Source organism: Bufo bufo, chromosome 3 (genome assembly GCF_905171765.1).
Source record: "Bufo bufo chromosome 3, aBufBuf1.1, whole genome shotgun sequence".
In the NCBI taxonomy this organism is placed as follows: domain Eukaryota; kingdom Metazoa; phylum Chordata; class Amphibia; order Anura; family Bufonidae; genus Bufo; species Bufo bufo.
In genome coordinates this window covers 480,457,928-480,466,575 of record NC_053391.1, presented here as the reverse complement: position 1 = coordinate 480,466,575, position 8,648 = coordinate 480,457,928, and positions in this window count along the sequence as shown.

The window sequence follows — 8,648 nt, the reverse complement described above, 5'->3', positions numbered from 1 at the left end:
AGGAAACTTTGAATACACTTCAGACACTCGTACACCGCAAAGCGCACCCTCGTTGAGCTGGAGCTGATATGCAACGTTTCCACCCGTTGGAATTCCACTCTCCATATGTTGGACCGACTATACGAACAGAGAAAGGCCATAAACGATTTCTTAATGATCCAAGCTGACAGGAGTACTCCCCTGTGTAACTTCGATGTCAGCCAGTGGCAGCTCATGCGAGACACCTGCCGTTTGCTCAGGCCCTTTGATGAGGCCACGTTATTTTTCAGTCGCCAGGACTACGGGATGAACAACGTCATTCCACTGCTTCATGTTCTGGAACAGATGCTGGTAAATCTGGCTGGTCAGGGGAGTGGAGACATGGTGCCTAGATCTCACAGCCACATGAGCCTGTGGGGGCTGAACTGGAGAAGGAGGACATTGGAGCACAAGCAATGTGTAGCAAAGTGGGTGGTTTTTATACATAGGTGAAAGGAGAGGAGGAGCAGGAGCAGCCAGGGGAGCTATAGGGTGATAAGGAAGACAAGGCAGAGGACCCAGACACACCGTGGCAGTATGCGGTGGAGATGGAGGCAGATAGTCTCGCTGAGTCACTTGCACAAATGGCCCGATGCATGCTCACTTGCTTGCGTAGTGACAGCCGAATTGTCACCATTCGGCAGAGGCATGACTTCTGGATCTCCACCTTGTTGGACCCTCGTTACCAGTCCAAAATGGGGGCCTTTTTTTACACCTGCTGAGAGGAAGGACAAACTGAACTACTATAGAGACATCCTATGTAGTCAGTTGGCCGCCGCCTATTTGCGCCATCGTCCATCCTCTCGCAGGTCTGACTGGGAGGGGGGCCCTCTGCGCTCACATTCCTCTGCCATGGCTGCTGTGGCAGGGTGCAACTTGAGTAGAGTCACTGATGAGCAGCTTTCTTCACCCGCCTAGTGAAGAAACTACTCACCAGCAGCAGCTAGACCTGGAGCAGGACCTGAACCAGCAGGTGGTGGCATACTTGGACAGCACCCTGCCACCCCACATTGAAGATCCACTGGACTACTGGGCAGCAAACTGGATTTGTGGCTGTAACTGGCAGAGTTTGCCCTATAAAAACTGTCCTGCTCGGTAAGTAGCGTGGCATCAGAGCGGGTGTTTAGTGCGGTGGGGGTCATTTGTCCACTGACCTTTGTCAAGATAAATCAGGCGTGGATCAACCAGGATTTCCACCCACCAATGCCTGATGCATCAGACTAGATTATCCATGATGCCACACTAACACTTTGACAAAAGAGACCGATTTCTTCTGGCTACCTGCCTCAGCTACTATTCTGAAGCTGCCACCCGCTGCCACATCTGATGTCAAGTGCTCTTTCTTTCATCCACCATCTTCAGCTGGTACTGGTATTGCCACCCTCCTCCTCTCTCTGTCAATGGGTCACTCTGTGGTCTCCTGTTGCTACTGCCACATAACCACTCAGGTCTCCTGATGCTGCTGCTGCCACCTCCACACTGTCATTGTGCCACTCTGTGGCCTCCTCCTGATGCTGCTGCCACCTCCAGACTCTATCATTGGGCCACTCTGTGGTCTCCTCATGCTGCTTCCACCTCACCACTATGTCACAGGGCCACTCTGTATGCTTCTCATGCTGTTCCCACCCTCCCAACTTCATGACTGGGCCACTATTTTGCCTTTCGGCCTGGCTGACATCATCATTTATTTGACCTTTCTTCTGATCTGTCAGAATAAAAGGAAAAATGAGACGCACCACGGATCCTGTCTATGTAACAGCTTTAAGGCCTGCATGACATGGTCCCTATTTTGCATCAGAATTGGATTATGATTTGGTAGCCAAATGCAGGAGTGGGTACAAAACACAGAAGACATGCAAATATTCCATTCACGTGTCATCTCTGTTTTGGATCCACTCCTGTTTTTTTTTTTGCTTTAGCGATACTAATAGATTACTGACCAAATGCTGACCGAGTGAAGGCGGATGCTCTACAGACAGGATCTGGTTTTTGGGGTTATTGTTCTGACGGATCAGAGGAAGGGCAAAATAATCAGTGACGTCAACACAAACTTACTGCTGACACCCACTCCACTCTGTCTGGGGACTCTACTTGTATAAGCATTTAATAGAACAGGTTCTGTAGAAATGTATGTGGAATCTATTAATTGGTGTAAAAGGAGTGCGCTCTTTCACGCTATAGTAGGATCTTGGGCCTCTGCACGGTTCTTTTTAAAGGGTGAGCACTTAAGGCTTCTTTCACATCACCGTTCAGCCTTTCCGTTCTTCTGCTCCGTTTAGAAGCAGGAGAACGGAAAGGACGGATTCGGAACATAACTGAGCCGAACGGAACATAAGGACCCCATAGACTATAATGTGGTCCGTTAGGTTTCCGCTCAGAAGAAGATTTTGGAGTGGAGACAAAAGTATTGCATGCAGGACTTTTGTCTCCACTTCAAAAATCTTCTTCTGAGCGTAAACCTAACAGACCCCATTATAGTCTGTGGGATCCTTAGGTTCTGTTCGGCTCAGTTATGTGCCGAATCCGTCCTTTCCGTTCTCCTGCTTCTAAATGGAGCAGAAGAACGGAAAGGCTGAACGGTGATGTGAAAGAAGCCGTAAGTGCTCACCCTTTAAAAAAATAAAAAATACAATAAGTACAAAATAAATATACTGTATAATCCATTAATTATGGAATAAATATACTGAACGCCATTACACCCTTATTGCTCCCTCCCCCTCTTTTCTTTTTTGACCTTCATATATTTATTTATTAGTTACAATATACTATTTCCAATATTTCAATTAATGAACATTTAGAAATATATAGATTATTCACATGTTTTTAAAAATATAATAATAAATAAACAAATACAATCATGTAAATATTTATAACAGGGTAAAGGGATAAATCTATTTATAAATATGTCTGATTATTTGCCTTAGTTTATATAATTGATTAATTTATTTAATTAGATTTATTTTAACTATTTAATGAACAAATCATAAATAAATAATATAGACATTATGGAAACCATATCAATTATAAAAATACAAAATAATTTATAGTAACCTATATGTAGTTAACGTTGTGTTTTCTTTTTTTTTAGGAACAACAGGGATCCTGCTATGGAATCGGGACAAATGGGGATACAACAAAGCACCTCTGAAGAAATGGAAATACAACAAATATTTCCAGTAGAAACAAGACAGCTAATAGGGTCCTTTGAGGATAAATGTGTTATCACACAGGTTATAAACCAGTCATCACATTTACTGACATTGCACCAAAAGTCCCTACTATCTAAAGGCCTTACTTTTACCCCAATACTCCTATGTGATAAATTTAGCTGGGTCAAGCATATCAATTTATTTATACGGAAGCTGGCCTTACATAAAATTCATACTAAAGCACGATGCAAAAAAATTATAATCAAAAAGAGAAGGATTTAGCGGACACCTTGGCCAGCCTTGAATTACAAGGGACAGGTTTTGAGGTCCCATTAGGAGCTCTATTTACTTCTTTAAAGCCCAAATCAAAGATGATTCCCCCCCCCCCCTACATATCCGGACACATTTTCACCCAGGCAGCCCCCCTGACTAGAGCATCAAAGCAGTTCATGGGAAAAGGCATTTTCTGGAGTTCCCGTGACGAACCGGGCTCTCCTCAGGGCTGCCAGGCGAAGGCTTCCTCCCAGCAGTGAGCCCTGTGATGTCACCGGTACTGATGGGTGGGCTTTAGCGCTGCCCTAGCATGTAAAACGGCTAGGGCAGCGCTAAAGCTAGCCCATCAGAGCCGGTGATGTCACCGAACACACTGCTGGGCGGAAGCCTCCGCCCAGCAGTGTGTTATTGTAAATAAAAGAGCCCTTGCCCTGCGCGATCCAGCTATGCTAACATCAGGGGGGCTGCCTGGGTGAAATTATGGGTATGTCCGGGTTCAGCTCTGAACCCGGACAAACACTTAAATTGATACTTTTGTCCAATTAGTTACACAGGATATTAAGAAGCTGAAACTGAAAAGGAAAATTGCTTGTTTAAACATTAGTCAGCAGGAAATGGACAAAGAAACATGATCGTCAAGAATTAAAGACAAAATCTCAAGGGAAAACCAATAATGTGGTAAGATGTATTGATAAACTTTGATGGTTATTCTAATAAAATATTTACGATAATTTTTTTTCTTTTCAAAGTTCTTTATATTATTGTTTTAAACAATATAGAACAACAACTTGAGTGAATACAGGTTACCAAAATTAGATATGCAGATACAAAAATATTTAAGACTCTCAACAGATATTGGCACATTTTGAGATCAGATGTCAATCTTTCAAAGATTATAACTAGGGTTGAGCGAACCCGAACTGTAAAGTTCGGGTTCGTACCAAACTTTAGGATTTTTGGACCCCGGACCCGAACATTTCAGTAAAAGTTCGGGTTCGGTGCTTTCTTGGCGCTTTTTGAAAGGCTGCAGAGCAGCCAATCAACAAGCGGTTAACTGTCTGACCTTAGAAGCCATCACAGCCATACCTACTAATGGCATGGCTGTGATTGGCCAGAGCAGCATGTGACCCAGGCTCTATATAAGCTTGAGTCACATAGCGCTGCTCGTCCCTCTGCTGTTACAAGTGTAGGGAGAGGATGCTGCTGGACTTGTGATTTCAGGGAGAGAATAGGAGAGAATCTAACTCAGCGATCTACATAGAAATAGTTGTGTGGGTGCAGGGCACAATCGTTTTATCCTACCCTGAGCCCATTGACCAAAAAAAAAAAACTTTTATAATTCTGTTAGTTAGGTGGGCGGCGGCCATTTTTTGCAAGCTCAGTGCACCAGCTTTTGGAACATTGCAAATCACCATTTTTTTGGCAATCTACAACATCTGGATTAGTCAGTGTGCAATTTAAGGTAGAAATACACCCATCATTTTCTGGGGTTTTAAAAACACACTTTTTTGCCAAAAAACTGTATTTTCCTGATCTGCAAGTGTTAAATTCAAGTTTAATATATACAGCTTTAATATTCTGTTACAAAAAAAACACTTTTTTGGCAATCTACAATATCTGGATTAGTCCGTGTGCAATTTAAGCTAGAAATACGTCCATCATTTCCTGGGGTTTTAAAAACACACTTTTTTGCCACTCGCGTGAGAAAAATCGCACATGTTTGGTACCCAAACCCGAACTTCTTCACAGAAGTTCGGGCTTGGGATCGGTGTTCTGTAGATTGTATTATTCTCCCTTATAACATGGTTATAAGGGAAAATAATAGCATCCTGAATACAGAATGCTAAGTAAAACAGCGCTGGAGGGGTTAAATAAAAAATCATTTAACTCACCTTAGTCCACTTGTTCACGATGCCGGCATCTCCTTCTGTCCCCTTTACTGAATAGGACCTGTGGTGAGCATTAATTATAGGTAAAGGACCTTTGATGACGTCACTCCAGTCATCACATGGTACGTCACATGATCTTTTACCATGGTGATTCACTATGGTAAAAGATCATGTGACGTACCATGTGATGACCGGAGTGACGTCATCAAAGGTCCTTGACCTATAATTAATGCTCACCACAGGTCCTATTCAGTAAAGGGGACAGAAGGAGATGCCGGCATTGCGAACAAGTGGACTAAGGTGAGTTAAATGATTTTTTTTTAACCCCTCCAGCGCTGTTTTACTTAGCATTCTGTATTCAGGATGCTATTATTTTCCCTTATAACCATGTTATAAGGGAAAATAATAATGATCGGGTCTCCATCCCGATCGTCTCCTAGCAACCATGCGTGAAAATCGCACCGCATCCACACTTGCTTGCGGATGCTTGCGATTTTCACGCAACCCCATTTATTTCTATGGGGCTTGCGTTACGTGAAAAACGCACAAAGAGGAGCATGCTGCGATTTTCACGCAACGCACAAGTGATGCGTGAAAATCACCGCTCATGTGAACAGCCCCATAGAAATGAATGGGTCAGGATTCCGTGCGGATGCTGTGCGTTCACCTCCCGCAACGCATCCGCGTGGAAAACTCGCTCGTGTGAAAGGGGCCTTAAATTCAAGTTTAATATATACAGCTTTCATATTATGTTACCAAAAAAACACTTTTTTGGCAATCTACAACATCTGGATTAGTCAGTGTGCAATTTAAGCTAGAAATACACCCAGCATTTTCTGTGGTTTTAAAAACACACTTTTTTTGACAAAAATACTATTTTCAGGCCTTGCAGCATCAGCACGTGTGAAATTACAGGCTTATATACAGCTGTCAAATTCAGTTGTTAAACAAACACTCGTTTGGGCAAAAAAAAATTAATTGTCATTTAGATGTTATTGTCAGATACACCCTTAATACATTTGGGTTAGATTCAGAGATTTGAAATACCGCCATTTGGTGCACCAATATTGAATTCAGGCCTACACTGGTTCAGGCCGTGTGAGATACACCCTCTACATACAGGGGTTTGAGGCTACTTTCACACTAGCGTTCGGGGCTCCGCTTGTGAGCTCCGTTTGAAGGGGCTCACAAGCGGCCCCGAACGCATCCATACTGCCCCAATGCATTCTGAGTGGATGCGGATCTGCTCAGAATGCATCAGTCTGGCAGCGTTCAGCCTCCGCTCCGCAAGCGGACACCAACTTGCAGCGTTCGGGTGTCCGCCTGGCCGTGCGGAGGCAAACGGATCCGTCCAGACTTACAATGTAAGTCAATGGGGACGGATCCGTTTGAAGATGACACAATATGGCTCAATTTTCAAACGGATCCGTCCCCATTGACTTTCAATGTAAAGTCTGGACGGATCCGTCTGAACAACTTTCACACTTAGAATTTTTTCTAAACTATAATGCAGACGGATCCGTTCTGAATGGATCCAAACGTCTGCATTATAGGAGAGGATCCGTCTGTGCAGACACCAGACGGATCCTCTCTGAACGCAAGTGTGAAAGTAGCCTCAGATTCAGGCATTTGAAATACAGCCATTTTGGTCAAATAAATATTTAATTCAGGCCTACACTGGTTCAGACCGTGTGAGATACACCCTCTACATACAGGGGTTTGATTCAGGCATTTGAAATACAGCCATTTGAAATACAGCCATTTTGGGCTAAGAAATATTTAATTTAGGCCTACACTGGTTCAGGCCCTGTGAGATACACCCTCTACATACAGGGATTTGATTCAGGCATTTAGAATACAGCCATTTTGGGCAAAGAAATATTTAATTCAGGCCTACACTGGTTCAGACAGTGTGAGATACACCCTCTACATACAGGGGTTTGATTCAGCCATTTGAAATACAGCCATTTTGGGCAAAGAAATCTTTAATTCAGGCCTACACTGATTCAGGCCATGTGAGATACACCCTCTACATACAGGGGTTTGATTCAGGCATTTGAAATACAGCCATTTTGGGCAAAAAAATCTTTAATTGAGGCTTCATTTGGTTTAGGCCGTGTGAGATACACCCTTTACATACTGTCGTTCTATTCTACTATTATTAATTAAACACCCATTTAGGGCAATATCCTAAATTTGAAAAATATGAGGAGAGCGTCAAATAAGGGACGTGGCCCAGGTCGTGGTGCTGCTGGTGGAGCTCCTGTTGCAGGGAGAGGACGTGGTCGATCTGTGCCAGCTACACGCACAAGTGAAACCCCTTCCTCAGGTGCGAGTAGGTGACAAAACCTGCAGCGGTATTTGGTCGGGCCTAATGCTGCTCTACGAATGGTGTGGCCTGAACTAGTACAGGCGATAGTAGATTGGGTTGCTGACAGTGGATCCAGTTTCTTCACATTGTCTCCTGCTGAAAGACCACAGTTGACACCTGCAGTCGATGTCCATCAGTCTTTCACCTCAACCCTTGCAAATCAGCCAAGCAGTCTAAGCCCCAAGTCATGCAGCAGTCTCTTCTGCTTTTTGATGACTCTGTTAGAAGGGTTTCCCAGGGCCATCCACCTAGCCCTGCCCCAGAAGTGGAAGAGATTGAGTGCACCGATGCCCAACCACTTATCTTTCAAGATGAGTACATGGGAGGACCATCGCAGCACGTCTCGGATGATGACGAAACACAGGTGCCAACTGCTGGGGCTTTCGAAAGTGTGCAGACCGACAAGGAAGGCAGGGGTGAAGACTGGGTGGAAGATGATGTGGAGGATGATGAGGTCCTCGACCCCACATGGAATCAAGGTCATGCGAGTGACCTATGTAGTTCGGAGGAAGAGGCGGTGGTCGCACAGAGCCACCAGCACAGCAGAAGAGGGAGCAGGGTGCAAAAGCGGAGCGGCCAACCTCTAGACAGTACGCCTGCTATTGCCCACCGCAGCAAGGGACCGAGCACACCAAAGACAGCTCCAAGGAGTTCCCTGGCGTGGCAGTTCTTCAGACAATGTGCTGACGACAAGACACGAGTGGTTTGCACGCTGTGCAATCAGAGCCTGAAGCAAGGCATAAACGTTCTTAAACTGAGCACAACCTGCATGACCAGGCATTTAAGTGCAAAGCACGAGCTGCAGTGGAGTAGACACCTCAAAAACCAAGAAAGGTCTCTGGCTCCTCCTGCTTCCTCTTCTGCTGCAGTCTCGGCCTCTTCATCCACCTCTGGAGTGACAGTGCCACCTGCCACCCCGCAAACAGAGGATCTGCCAGCAACACCAAC